Source organism: Dama dama, chromosome 28, assembly GCF_033118175.1.
Source record: "Dama dama isolate Ldn47 chromosome 28, ASM3311817v1, whole genome shotgun sequence".
In the NCBI taxonomy this organism is placed as follows: Eukaryota; Metazoa; Chordata; class Mammalia; order Artiodactyla; family Cervidae; genus Dama; species Dama dama.
Window position 1 is genome coordinate 45,164,937 of NC_083708.1, and position 15,645 is coordinate 45,180,581.

Here is a 15,645-nt window from a genome sequence, read left to right on the forward strand (position 1 = left end):
TACAGACTGGGTTGTGAGTGTTGATGGAGAGATATGTGTGTGTTTGTGAGTCAAGCAATGTGATTAGTAAGTGAGAGTCAGAGGAGTGCTGATGGAGAGTAGGTCATGTGTTTAAAGAAGAGAGTGGCATATGTTTCCAGTGGAGACTGGAATGTGTGTGTGTATGTAGGCAGAAATGAGTCTTTGTGTGTGGAGGGAGAGACAAGAAGAATGTGTAGAGGGAAAGCTCACATCTACCACTGGTAGATGTGAGGAGGGAGAGAAGGGCTATTGTGAAGGTGTATATTTGAGGGAGAGATGTGGTGTGTGTGTGTGTGTGTGTGTGTGTGTGTGTGTGTGTAGAAATCAGGTTTTGTGTTATTTGTAAGCACAGGGGGAGAGACTTAGGCTCATGTTTGTGTGTGGACAGACTTTCCTATATATGGATATGTGTGGGGAGAGACCGGAATGTGTAAGGAAAGAAGTGTCTGCATGTGAGACAAGGAGGTATGAAGGGAGTAGCAGAGTTGTGTGGGGTGTGGGTAGATAAGGGGTTATTTTGTGTTTGAGAAGAGATGGGGATATGGGTGTGGAATGGGAGATGGGGTTGTTGATGATGGAGAGATGGTATCAGTGTGTGTCGGGGTATGTCCGTGTGTGTGAAGTGTTAGGTGTATGAAAGTGTTAAGGGTAAGATGGGGGTTGTGGAGGGAGAGACTAGGGTGCATATATGGAGGGAGAGATGGGTTTGTGTGTGTGTGTGTGTGTGTGTGTGTGTGTGTGTGTGTGTGTGTAGACTGGGCTGTATGTGTGGAGAGGTAGTTGAGGAGGGAGATATGTTTGGGTGGATGAGGGAGAAATTGAGGAGTTGTGTAAGGAGATTTCACTGGGGTACAAAAGGAAGAGACAGTCTTTTGATTTTTTGTGTATGTGGAAAGATGGGTGTATATGTCTTTGTGTTTGTGTGTGTGTAGCGACTAGGGTATAGATTGTGGAGGGAGAAACACACATATGAGTGTGTGGAGAGATGAGTATAAATGTAGACAGAGAGATTGCAGTGAGTGTGGAGAGATGGGAGATGTGAAGAGAGACACACTGGGTATGTGAGCATGTTTGTGTGTGTGTGGAGGGAGAGATGCAGTTTGGGTCTTAGTGGGGGTGTGTGTGTATGTTCTGTGTAGAGATGTGTGTGTGTGTGTGTGTGTGTGTGTGTGTAGAGATTGGTGTGCATGTGGTGAGTGATGATGGGTGTGGAAACAGATGGGTAAATGTCTGTGTATTTGTGTTTCTATATCTGGAGGAAGAAAGAGGGTGTGTGTGTGTGGAGATGGCTATGTGTGTTTGTGTGCACATGTAGAGACTGGATCTCATTTGGAAAAGAGTCATGAGTATGCAAAACAGGAAGAGATGTGGGGTGTGGAGGGAGATACAGGATTGTATGGGGGTGTGTTTTTGTAGAGAAGGGACATCTGTGGATGGAGGAAGTATCAAAGTGAGTGAGTAGGGGGAGAGATGGGTGTTTTTGTATGTTAGACTAGGAATAATGGGATAATGGATAGACTGGGGTGGGGTTGTGGAGAGAGGAACTGGGTTGTAGGCATAATTACTTGAGTGGAGAATGGGGTTTGTATTTTTGAAGAGATGGGTATGTGTGGATGAAGGCATAGATGCAGTGGGGTCTGTGTGTCTAGAGAGACCAGGATCTGTGTGTGTTTCTGAGCACGTGGGGAGAGGCTGTGTGTAAGCAGACTGTGGTGTGTGTGGGGGGGGGTATGTGTGGGAAAAGACTGGGTGTCTTGAAGGGCGAGACGTGTGTCTGTGTACAGAGGGACAGGTGGTGGGTAGAGGCAAAGACAGAAGCTGTAGAGGGAGAGAGAGGGTGTTAGTGTGTGCTGGGGTGTGTGTGTGTGGTGAGTTGGTGTATGTGGGTGGTAATGATGAGACAAGTTTGTGGAGTGAGTATGTGTGAACAGAGAGATGGGTTTTATGGGGTGGAGATACACATGTGTGCATGTGTAGAGAATGGAGTATGGTTGTGGAGTTAAAGATGTGTTTGTGTGTGTTTCTGTGTGTACATGAAGAGACAGAAGGTGTGGGGATGGAGGTAAGGGCTGTTTGTGTGTATATGTGTGACTGTGTAGGGAGAGACTGATGGTTGCAGAAAGAGACAGGATGAATGGGAAGGAGAGACGTGGGTGCGTGGAATGAGACAGATGTGTGGGTTTTGGTTATATGGAGAGAAGGGTGTGTGTAGAGACTGAATTGTGACTATGTGGACAGAGATGTGCATTTGTGTGTCAAGCGATAGGGTTGTCTGTGAGGAGGAAGAGCCAGAGGAGTGTGGCACACAAGTCAGAGGTTCATGTGTGGAGGGACAGAAAAGCATGATGGAGGGAACGACAGGGGAGTATTGTGTGTTTGTGTGTGTAGAATATGGGCTATGTCTGTATGGATGGAAATTGGAGTGTGTGTTTGGTGTGTATGTGTGTCTGTGTGGAGCTACATCTGTGTCAGTGTGGAGAAAGAGGCAGTCTTGTTGAGAGACAAAGAGTATATCTGCACAAATGGGTGTGTGTGTGTGTGTGTGTGTGTGTGTGTGTGTGTGTGTGTGTGTGTGTGAGAGAGAATGTGTGTGAGAGACTATGGTTGGGGGTAGAGGGACAGATGGAGACACAGATGGAGAGACACATGTGTGTATGCATAGAATATGGTCAGAGTACATTTGTGTATTGAGACTGGGGTGTGTGTGTGTCTGTCTCTGTGAATGTATTTAGAGACTGGGCTGTGGATGTGCTGAGCCATGGGAGGGTGTGGAAGAGGAGATTAGATGTGGAAAATGAGGCAGGCATGTGTATGTATGTGTTTGTGTGAGTGGAGAGACTGGGATGTATTTGCAGGGAGAGATGGTGTATCTGAGAGTGTAGGGAGAGACAGTGGGATGTGGAGGGAGAGAAGGTGGGGTGTGGAGAAAGAAGCAACTTGGGTTTTTATGTATATAGAGAGATTGGTGTATGTGCCTGTGTGTGTGTAGAGACTGGGGGATAAGTGTGGGGGAGAAACAGATTGTGTGTGTGTGTTTGTGTGTGTAGAGACTGAAATAAAATGTGGAGGGAGAGATGGAGTGCTGAGTGTGGATAGATGGGAGATGTGTAGAGGAAGAGATGAGGTGTGTGGAGGTGTGTGTGGAGGGATAGACAAAATTTGGGTCTTTGTGGGGGTGTATGTTCATGGATACTGGGGTATGGGCGTGTAGAGATGGGTGTGACTGAGAGACAGGGTGTGTGGAGGCAGAGATTGGTGTCTGTTTGTATGCATGTTCCTATAAGAAGGAAGAAAGGAGTGTGTATCTTTGGGGAGAAATGTGGGGTGGGGAGTGAGTGGAGGGAGAGATGTGGTGTATGTATGTAAAGATTGGGCTGTATGTATGCTTATGTACATGTGTGGAGAGACTGGCATGTGTGTAGAAAGACTGGATTGTGTTTGGAGGAGAGTTGTGTGTGTATGTGTCTGTAGAGGGAGAGACGTGGGATGTGAAGGGAGAGAGAGGGTTGTATGAGGGTGTGTTTGTGTAGATAAGGAGTTGTATATAGACGGAGTGTCTGGATGAGTGAGTGGAGGGAGAATGGATGTTTCTGGGTGCGTGTGTGTGTGTATATATATATAGAGAGGGAGGTCTGAAGAGGGAGAGAAGGTGTAGGAGTGTGTATGTGTGTGTGTCTGCGTGTGTGTAGGGAGGGATTGGTGGTTGCAGGATAGACTGGGTGAATGTGGATGAACAGACAAGGTGTCTGGACAGATGGAGGTGTCTCGGTTTTCAGTGTATGGAAGGTTGAGTGTGTGTGTGTGTGTCTGTGTGTGTACAGAATGGGCAGTGTATTTGAGTGTGTGTGTGTGTGTGTGTGTGTGTGTGTGTAGAGAGACTGAGGTGTGGGTGTGAATGGAGAGAGAGGATACAGAGGGAGAGATATACTGTGTGTGTGTGGAGGGAGAAATGGAGTGTGTGTGTGTGAAGGGAGAGACAGTTGTGTATGTGGAGAGAGACATAGGGATGTGTGGAGGGAGACATAAGTGTTTGTATATGTGGAGTAACTTGGGTAGGGGTGTGGAGGGAGGAAAAAGGTTGAGGATGTGCTGTGCGGAGTGATGAGGTTTGGGTGTGTTTTTGGAGAGAGATGTGTGTGTGTATGTGGAGACTCTACAAAACTCAAGCTGGAAACAAGATTACTCGGAGAAATACCAATAACCTCAGATATGAACATGACACCAGCCTAATGATAGAAAGCAAAGAGGAACAAAAATCCTCTTGATGAGGATGAAAGAGGAGAGTGGAAAACCTGGCTTAAAACTCAAAATTCAGAAAACTAAGATCATGGCATCTGGTCCCATCGCTTCATGGCAAATAGATGGAGAAACAATGGAAACAGCAACAGACTATTTTCTTGGGCTCCAAAATCACTGTGGATGGTGACTGTAGCCATGAATCTAAAAGATGCTTGCTCCTCAGAAGAAAAACTATGACAAACCTAGACAGTGTATTAAAAAATAGAGACATCACTTTGCGGACAAAGGTCCATTTAGTCAAAGCTATGGTTTTTCCAATATTCATGTAAAGGTGTAAGAGCTGGGCTATAAAGAAGGCTGAGAGCTGCAGAACGTATGCTTTTGAACTGTGGTGCTGGACAAAACTCTTAAGAATTCCTTGGACAGCAAGGAGATCAACTAGTCAATCCTAAAGGAAATCAACACTGAATACTCATTGGAATGACTGATGCTGAAGGTCCAATACTTTGACCACCTGATGCAAAGAGCTGACTCATTGGAAAAGACCCTGATACTAGGAAACATTGAAGGCAGGAGGAGAAGCAGACAACAGAGGATGAGGTGGTTGGATGGCATCACTGACTCAATAGACATGAGCTTGAACAAATTCCCAGACATAGTGAAGGACAAGGAATCCTGGCATGCTGCAGTCCATGGGGTGGCAAAGAGTTGGACATGACTGAGCAGCTGAACAACAAATGTGGAGAGAAAAGGTGTGTGCAAGGACAGGCAATGTGTTATTGTGCTGGTGCCTCTGTGTGTGGAAAGTTGGGTGTGTGTGTTGAGGGTGAGATGAATATTGTGGAGGAGACACATATTTGTGCAGAGAGACAGCTCTGGGTGTGCTAAGTGATGGAGGAGTGTGGACACAGAGATGGGTATGTGTGTGTGTGTGTGCACTTCTGTATAGGGAGAAAGAAGGTGTGCATGTGTAGGGAGCAGGGGGAGTGTGTGGAGTGAGAAACATGGTGTGGGTCTGTTTGTGATTGTGTGTGTGGAGTGACTACTGTGTGTGCTTATGTGCATGTGTAGAGAGATTGGCAAGTGTGTGGAGAGACTGGATTGTGTTTGGAGGAGAGTCATGTGTGTATATGTCTATAGGAGGGATGTAGGATGTTGGGGGGGAGACACAGTTGTATGGCGGTATGTTTGTATAGAGAAGGAGCTGTGTATGGAGGGGGTGTATGGAGGGTGAGTGAGTGAAAGGAGAATGGATGTTTCTGGGTTTGTGTCTGTGTATGTGCAGAAGAAGAGAATGGTGGTGTGGACAAGGAGAGAAGTGTTGTGTGTCTTTATGCATGTGGAGAGACTGGGGTGTAAGTGTGAGGGGAGAAACAACAGGGGTGCAAGTATATGTGGAGAGACTGTGGCGTAAATTTGGATGCAAAAATGGGGGTGTATATCTGAAGAGAAGGTAAGTGTGTTAGTTGAAGATGTGTGTGGGTGTGTGTGTGTGGAGGTCGAGGCAGTGTGGGTCTATCTATGTGTAGGGAGAGACTGGACTATATGTGTGTTTGTGGAGAACTGGGGATGTTTGTGAGTGTAGAGAGTGTGGTGTGTGTCTGGAGGAAGCCGACAGGGCGTAGGTGTATGCATGGAAAGTTGTCTGTATTGTGTGTGAAGGTACTTAGGGTGAGTCGGGAGTTTTGGAGGGAGAGTCAGGCATGTGGTGTGTGTGTGGAGGGAGAAAGGGGTGTGTGTGTATATTTGTATGTAGAGATAAGGGTGTGTGTGGAGGAAGAGGCTGGGGTTGTGGAAAGAGAGCCAGGAGTTTATGGAAGGAGAGAGAGTAGGATGTGGAGGGAGAGAAAGATGTGTGGGTGTTTCTGTGTTTGTTATGATACGGTGTGTGTGTGTAGAGACTAGGGTATAAATGTGGAGGGAGAGATGGAGGTGTCTGTGCATCGAGAGTCATCCAGTAGGTATAGGGGAAATGGGTGCTGTGGATGTGGGTGAAGAGGGAAAGACGCTGTTTCTCTTTTTGGGTGTGGGTCTATGCATATGAATGTGGACACTGGTGTGTGTGTGTATGGAGAGACTGGTTTGTGTCTGTGTATGTGTGTGGAGGTAGAAAGGGGTGTGTGTGTGTGTGTATAGGGAGAGACGAGGGAGTGGTGGGTGTGTTTGTGGATAGAGAGACACAATGTAGGTCTTTATGTGTTTTTGTGGAGAGACTAGAGAATGTGATTATGTACCTATGCAGAGAGAGATTTGTGTGTGGAGAGACTGGGGCATGTTTGAATAGAGATATGTGCCTATGTGTTTGTGGAGTGAGAGATGGGGATGTGGAGGGAGAGACAGGGTATTGGTGTGTGTTGCTGTGTGTATGTATAGAGAGTTGGGTATGTGGGTATTTATGGTGAGTTGAGGTTTCCAGGTGGCTCAAATGTTAAATAATCCTCCCGCCAATGCAGGAGATGCAGACAGGAGATGTGGGTTTGATCTCTGGGTTAACAAGATCCCCTAGAGGAGTAAATGGCAACTCATTCCAGTATTCTTGCCTGGGAAATCCCCTGGATAGAGGAGCCTGGTGGGCTATAGTCCATGGGTCACAAAAGAGTTAGACATGACTGAGCACACACACAGTACAATAATAGGGGCTTTTGGGAAGAGAAATGGGTGTGTGTCTGTGGAGGAAAGGATATGTTAGAGTGAGTGTGAATGAAGAGACTGGGGTGTGGTATGAAGAATGAGATGAAGACACAGAGGGAGAGACATGTGTGTGTATGTGTGGATGGAGAGACACACTTGGGTGTGTGGGGGGGTGTGTCTGTATAGAGAAGAGGATGTTGTGTACAGAGAGAAAGATGGGGGAGAGTGAGTGGAGGGAGAGATGAGTGTCTGTGTGTGGAAGGGGATGTGGAAGGAGGAACAAGGTTGTGGGCGTGCTTGTGAGGAGTGATAGGATTTGGGTGTGTTTTTGGAGACATGGGTATGTGTGTATGTCTATGTAGGGAGAAAATAGTGTGTGTGTATGTGTGGGGAGAGATGGGGGTAAGGAGGGAGAGATAGGGTGTTAGAGAGATTGTGTGTTAGTGCATGTGTATGTGTGTAGAGTTTGTGTAGGTACTGAGGGTGAGACAGGGATTGTGGAGGGAGACACATGAGTGTGTATGTGTGGAGAGATGGGTGTTGGTGTGGTAAGTGATGGGGGATGTGTAGGCAGAGATGGGTGCATGTCTGTGTTTGTATTTATGTGCATGAGGAAAGTAAGGGGTGTGTGGGTGGGAAGTGAAGGGGAATGTGTGGAGGAAGACATCAGGGGATGTGTGGAAGAAAAGATAAGGTATGGGTTTCCGTGTGTGTGTGTGAATAATGGGTGGAGTATTTATGTGTGCATGTGGAAAAACTGGCATGTTTGTAGAGAGACTGGAATGTTTTTGGAAGAGAGTTGTGTATGTTTGTGTGGAGGGAGAGATACGGGATGTGGTAGGAGAAAAAAAGTTGTATGGGGGTGTGTTTGTGTAAAGAAAGGGTTATTGTGTATGAAGGGAGTTTCAGGATAATGAGCGGAGGAAGAGATGGGTGTTTTTTGTTTGTGTGTGTGTGTGTGTGTGTATGTGTGTGTGTGTGCAGGGGCTAGGATGTATGTATTTATGTGTGGGTGTGGAGAGGTGTGTATCTATGTATGAATATAGATATGGAGGTTGACTGTAGAGTTATAGATGTGCATGTGTCTGTTTGGAGATATTTGTGTGTGTATATGTGTGTTGAAGGAGAGGAGGCTGTGGAGGGAGAGGAGATATACACATGAAAGGATAGATGGGTTTGTGTGTGAGAGAGAGAGACTGGGAAGTGTGTGGAGGCAGAGACAGGTGTGTGTGTGTGTATATGTATGTAGAGATGGGGTTGACTATGAAGGGAGAGCAGTGTATCTGTGAGCAGAAGTGTATCTGTGTCTTCATAAGTGTGAAAGGAGAAATGGGTCTGTAGATGTAGAGAGACTGGGGTGTGTGTGTAGAGAAAGGGGTAGGTACATGTTTGCATGTGTGTGTTTGGAGAGACTGAGGGTGTGTGGAGGGAGAGAGAGAGGGTGGGTGTTTGTAGAGACAGGGGTAGAGATGGGGTGTCTTAGCAAGGAAGACAAGGTAGTTTCAGGCAGAAACAGGTGTGTGTGTGTGTGTGTGTGTGTGTGTGTGTGTGTAGAGACGGGGGTATAAGCATGTTGAGAGATGGACTGGTCTGAACAGAGACACAGGTGTGTGTGTGTGGCAAGACAAGAGGAGAATGTGGGGTCGTGTGTGTGGAGGGAGAGATGAGGTTTTGGTCTCTGTGTGTGTAGACTGGGGGCCAATATGGAGGGAGAGATGGGTATGTGTGTATGTACATGTGTGTGGAGACTGATGTATATGTGTGTGTATGTGCAGAGTGACCGGGGTGTCAGTGTGGAGGGAAGATGAGGGGATGTGGAGGGAGATTCAGGAGATGGTGTGGAGGAAGAGATAGGAGTGTGGGTGTACAGACAGGGATGCACAGAGAGATGGGTTGTGTTTGTATCTGTGGAAACAGAAATGGGTGTGAGGAGGGTGAGATAGGATACGGGTCTGTGTATGTGGAGACTGGAGTGTGTGTGTGAAGGGAGAGATGGGTTTGTGTTTGCTGATGTATTAGGAGAGACTGGGAATGGGAATGGAGGGAGACAGGCATGTATATGTGTGTGTGTGTGTGTGTGTGTGTGTGTGTGTGTAGGGTAGAGGAAAGGCATGTGAAGGGAGGTAACAGGGAGGGTATGGAGGGAGAAATAAGTGTGAGTGTGTGTGTTTAGAAAGTGGCCTGTGGGTATGGAGGGAGAGATGGGGGTATAGAGGTAAAGATGCACATTTATTTGTGTGTATGGAGAAATGGTTGTGTGTGGAGGGAGATGGGATTGTGGAGGGAAAGCTGGGACTGTGTATAGAGATGAGGCTGTTGCATGTGGAGAGCAAGATGGGTGTATGTGTGGGTGGTGTGGTGAGAGGAACAGAGGCAGTTTTTGTGTAGAGACATGGTGTTTGGGGGTGTGTGTGGTGAGACTGTGGTGTGGATATTGAGGAAGAGACGTGGCTGTGTGTGTCTGTAGAGATGGGAAATGTATGCAGGGAGAGACTTCTATATGTCTGTGTGTCTGTGGGAGCTAAAATGGATGTGTTTGTGAGTGTGTAACGAGAGACTGGAGGTGTGGAGAGAGAGACTGAGTGGGTGTTTGTGATTGTGGAGAGGTGGCTGCTTTTGTGTGTATATGTATCTCTAGAGACTGGTTTGTGGGTGTGGAGAGAGAGATGACTGCTTGTGTGTGTGTGCAGCGAGGTGGGTGTGTGGACATGGACGGTGAGATGGGGATTGTGGAAGGTGAGCAGAATATGTATGTGGATAGACTGGGCTGTGTGTTTGGATGGAAAAACAAATGTATGTGTATGTGGAGGAGACAATCAGCTGTGTGAGAGTGGGGGGAGAGACTGGAGTTTAAATGTAAAGGAGCAGCTGTGGGGTGTGTGTTTGTAGGGAGAGAGAGGTATTTACATGTGCCTTGAAAGATGGGGTGTCTGGGGGGAGACAAGATTTTGTTTGTGTAGGAAGAAATGGGAGAATATGGGGTGGTGTGTATGGAGGGGGAGATGTGGGGGGGTGTGTGTGTAGACCGGAATGTGTGTGGGCACATATATAAAGGTATGTGGGGGGTTGTGTATGGATATACTGGGGGGTGTGGGAGACAAGAGGTCTGTGGAGGGATAGACAGGGGTATGTGCATGTGGAGAAATTGATGTGTATGTATTTGTGTGTTTAGAAACTGGGCTTTGAGTTTACTGGGGAGATGGAGTGTATATTTCAATTAATGGGGGTGTAGAGAGAGAACTGGAGGGGTGTGGAGGGAGAGCTGGAGGGGTGTAAAGGGAGAGACAACTCTGTGTGTATAGAGATGGGTGTGTTTGGGAGTTGATGGAGAGAAGGGGGTTTGAGGGAGACTAGTGGAGTAGGGAATGTCTATGTGTAGATAGATATGTGTGTGTGTGCGAGTGTGTGCATGTGCGTGTGTGTGTGAGTGTTCAGACAGAGATCGGGGTGTTGCAGGAGAGAGAGGGGTGTGGGTATTTGTGGGGAGATGGGTGTATGTATGATTGTGTCGAGACTGGGTTGGGGTATGGAGGGAGACATGTGGGTTTGGAGGGAGACAAAGAAGGTGAGGGAAAATGGGTGAGTGTATTTGTGTGAAGAGACTGACACATAAGTGTGGAAGGAGAAACAGGAGTCTGGGTGTGGTTGTAGAGACTGGGGTACATGTGGAGGGAGACGTGTTTATGTATTTGCATGTGTGTGTACATTAAGTTGGAAAGTGAAAGTCGTTCAGTGGTGTCTGACTCTTTTGTGACCCTTTGCAACTGTTTGTGACTATACGGTCCATGGAATTCTCCAGGCCAGAATACTGGAGTGGGTAACCTTTCCCTTCTCCAGGGGATCTTTCCAACCCAGGGATCAAACCCAGGTCTCCCGCATTGCAGGCGGGTTGTTTACCAACTGAGCCACAAGGGAAGCCCAAAACTAGAACACTGTCAGGAGTGGGATGGACATGAGTTTGAGTAAACTCCAGGGGTTGGTGATGGGCAGGGAGGCATGGTAGGCTGCAGTCCATGGGGTCGCAAAGAGTTAAGACACTGAGGTTGGGTGTGGAGTTAGAGACTTGGGTGTGGATGTTTGGAAAGATGGATTGTGTGTGTGTGTGTGTGTGTGTGTGTGTGTAGAGATTGGGTTTTGTGTAGAGATGGTTGTATGCACATCTGTGTGTGTGGAGATACTAGGGTATATGTGTGGAGAGACTGTGATATATATGTAGAGATAGTGTTTTGGAGAGAGGCTGTGTGTAGGTAGAGACAGGTATATGTGTGTAGATTGTGTGTGTATGGAGACACTGAGGTGTGGGTGTGGAATTTGAGATAGGTATGAGTATAGATTTTTCTGGAGAGATGGATTTCTGTGTGTTTGTGTGTGTATGTGGAGAGATGAGGTGGTGTGGAGAGAGTTAAGAGGGTGTGTGTTGGTAGAGATAGGTATATAGGTGTAGAGGCAGGGGTATGTTATGGAGGGAGGGTTGGCTGTTTGGTATGGAAAAACAGGGTGTGGGTGTTGGGGGAGAGGTGTGGTGAGACTGTGAAGGGACAAGTGGGAAGAGTCTGGGCTGTGTGTTGGAATGAGAGATGTAGTGTGGGTACTTGTGTTTGAGAGACTGGGGTGTGTGTTTGTACGCATGTCTGGAGAGACTGGGATGTGCGTCTGTGTAGAGAGAAACTAGGGTATGAGCATGGAGGGAGAGAGGGGTGTGTACTTATGTGTTTATGTTTGTAGAGGCTAGAGGTGGGTGTGAAGGGAGACAGGCAAGTGTATGTGGGAGAGAAGGAGGCTATGGAGGGAAAGATATGTGCATGTGGAGGGTTAGATGGGTTTGTGTGAGTGTGTGTGTGTGTGTGTGTGTGTTTGTAGGGATGGGGTTGACTGTGGAGGAAAAGAAGTGCATCTGTGTGTGTGTGAGCAGAAGTGTATCTGAACCTGTGTAAGTTTGTCACCCTGCTTATTTAACTTCTATGCAGAGTACATCATGAGAAACACTGGGCTGGATGAAGCACAAGCTGGAATCAAGATTGCTGGGAGAAATATCAATAACCTCAAATATGTAGATGACACCACCCTTGTGGCAGAAAGTGAAGAACTAAAGAGCCTCTTGATGAAAGCGAAAGAGGAGAGTGAAAAATTTGACTTAAAGCTCAACATTCTGAAAACTAACATCATGGCATCTAGTCCCATCACTTCATTGCAAATAGATGGGGAAACAGTGGCTGACTTTATATTTCTGGGCTCCAAAATCACTGCAGATGGTGATTGCAGCCATGAAATCAAAAGACACTTACTCCTTGGATGAAAAGTTATGAACAATATAGACAGCATATTAAAGAGCAGAGACATTACTTTGCCAACAAAGGTCTGTCTAGTCAAGGCTATGGTTTTTCCAGTAGTCATGTATGGATGTGAGAGTTGGACTATAAAGAGAACTGAGAGCCAAAGAATTGATGCTTTTGAACTGTGGTGTTGGAGAAGACTCTTGAGAGTCCCTTGGACTGCAAGGAGATCCAACCAGTCCATCCTAAAGGAGATAAGTCCTGGGTGTTCATTGGAGGGCCTGATGTTGAAGCTGAAACTCCAATACTTTGGCTACCTGATCCGAAGAGCTGACTCATTTGACAAGACCCTGATGCTGGGAAAGATTGAGGGCAGGAGGAGAAGGGGACAATAAAGGATGAGACGGTTGGATGGCATCACTGACACAATTGACATGGGTTTGTGTGGACTCCAGGAGTTGGTGGTGGACAGGGAGGCCTGGCGTGCTGTGGTTCATGGGGTTGCAAAGATTCGGACATGACTGAGCGACTGAACTGAAGTGTGAAAGGAGAATCAGGGGTATGTATATGTAGATAGCCTTGGGTATGTGTATAGAGGGGGAGATGGGTATATGTTTGTTTGCATGTGGATGTATGGAGAGACTGGGGTGTGAGTGTTGAGTTAGAGATGTGAATGTGTGTGTGTAGAAAAATGAGTGTGTGTATCTGTATATTTCTTTGTGTGTGTAGCTACTGGGGTATGTGTGGGTGTGTGTGTAGAGAGACTGTGGTCTGAGTGTGGAGGAAGAAACAGGATTGTGTGAGGTATGTGTGTATGTGTGGAGAGTGGGTGTGTGTGAATGCTGAGGGTGAGACAAGTTTGTGGAGGGAGAGAAGGGGGTGTGTGTAAGGAGGGAGAGTTAAGTGTGTGTGTAGTAGAGACATGGTGTAGGTCTATGTGTGTCTGTGTTGTATGCCTTTGGAGAGACTGGGACTTTTGTGTGGGGGTGTGTAGAGAAGCTGGGATTTGGATATAGAGGGATAGATAGGGTGTGTGTAGGCAGAGATAGGTGTATATGTATAGGTGTAGAGATGCAGGTGTGTTTGTGTGTGTGGAGAGACTCAGGTGGAGGTACAGAGGGAGGAATGGTGTGGACATGTTTGTGTACAAAGTTGGGTTTGGGTGTGTGTGTTTGAGGGTACACAGACATTTAGTCCACAGTAGTTACTGTAACCTCCCTCTGTGATGTAGCATTCTTCCTATTGTGTTAATATAGCATTAATTATTTAAGACTAACACTTTCATTTAATTATATTTGTTAGTTGCTTCCTTATTTTATGCAAGCAAATAGTATATAAAATTAGATATCCTCTTAGCTCTAAGTTTTTAAATTTTATAGAGAAGAATCAGACCTTGGCAGGACGTGATTGTCCTGAGTATTTTTTCAAGAAATCAAATGTGTTATAGATAAACATAATTTATTAGACTTGTCTAGTAGGTACTTTGTGTCATAACCTCTGGTCTAGAGGCAGAGCAGGGTTGAGAGGTGCATGCCTACCCAATTTGAATAGTGCCATTACCTTTTCTATCTCTAGCTCATTCCATTAAGAAGGCTTTTAGTTCTAAGAGCTTATTGTCAAAAGCAGTGAGCTAGTGTTTCTATTTGCTTAATGATTGAATGTTTTCTTTTTTCAATGGCGTAGTATTGTTTTACAATGTTATGTTAGTCTCTGTTGTACAATGAAATGTACAGCTATATGTTTACATATGTCCTCTCCTTGAGTCTCTCTCCCCCAGCCCACTGCATCTCTCTAGGACATCACAGAGCGCTGAGCTGAGCTCTCTGTGTTATATGGCAGGTTCCAACTAGCTATCTGTTTTACATATGGTAGTATATATGTCAGTATATGACTGAATATTTTCAATAGCAAAGATAAAGTGGCTTTACCTAGTGATTAAACAAATTAAATACAGAGAAGAAATAAAACTCTCATCTGTGTAGGATTATTTCTTACTTTCAGAAAATAAGGTATTCACAATTTGTTGGTCAGTCTGATATTTCAAGGAAAAGGTTAGATTTATCACGTAATTCTGTGTGACTTTTCAATACGTCACTGTCAAATAATAAACGTACCTTTTTCTTTTGAAATGCTTTTGATTTTAAATATAGTTTCCAGTATCATAAGTACATTAATAATTGTTTTTTAGTTGCTAAGTCAAGTCCAACTCTTTGGAACCCAATGGACTGTAGACTTCCAAGTTCCTCTGTTAATAGGACTTTTCCAGGCAAGAATACTGGGGTGGGTTGCCATTTCCTTCTCCAGGGGAACTTCCAGACCCAAGGGTCAAACACATGGCTTCTGCTGCATCTTTTGCATTGCAATATGGCTGCCTATAAATTTTAAATTTAACATTTAATGCTGATTACCATATGAAATAATAATTGAATATACCTTTTCTTGTCCATGAATTCCTTGGATCTTTCTACATTCTTATTTTGTTCCATTTATAATTGTCTTTACCTTGTAACTTTTCACAAGTTTCAGCAGACAGTAAACGTCTATTTATTCAAAGGTTCAGAAAAACTCCCAATGCTATTTATGACTGGACATAACATCTGAGTCTTTATCACAGAAATTTCTCTCTCCAAACAAAATTTTGAATATGTAACAGGTGCAGTTATCTGTTCAGTCCACTATATAATTTTAATAGTCTCAGAGAGAGTACACAAATTCTTGCTAGTTTTTAGACCATTCATTTGGTAGTGTTTCCTTCTGCTTAATAGACCAGAGGCCCCCCAGTTGCTCAATCTCCCCTCCTGTTCATGTATTTAGAGATGTACATTACTCTCTCAGGGTTCTAGGGACCACTTAGGATGCTGCAGTGAGTATTAACATTGAGAAAAAAACATTTACTTTAGATAAAGAGATCATACGCATACTGTGTGTGCATGCTCAGTCGCTCGTTCATGTCTGACTCTTTGTGACCCCATGGACTGTAGCCCACCAGACTCTGTCCATGGAATTCTCCATGCAAGAATACTGAAATGGGTAGCCATTCCCTTCTCCAGGGGATCTTCCTGCCCCAGGGATCGAACCTGCGTCTCCTGCATTGCGGGCAGATTCTTTACCATCTGAGCCACCAGGGAAGCCCCTCATACTCATACTACTAGCCATTATAAATCTAAAATTTCACAAAAGTGACGTTTGCACATACTTTAAAAAACTACACTGAAGAAATCATAGAGGAAATAAAAAAATACCTAGAGACCAATGAAAGTATGGCAATCTAAAACCTGTGGGATACAGCCAAAGCAGTTCTAAGAGGGACCTTCAGGAAACCAGAAAAACCTCAAAACCACCTAGTCTTACACCTAAAGCAACTAGGGAAAGAACAGCAAACCCAAAGATAGTAGAAGAAAATAAATCATTAAATTTGGAGCTGAAATACAAATGAAGAAAGTAGAAGAGATTAGTGGAAGTAAAAGCTGATTCTTTGAAA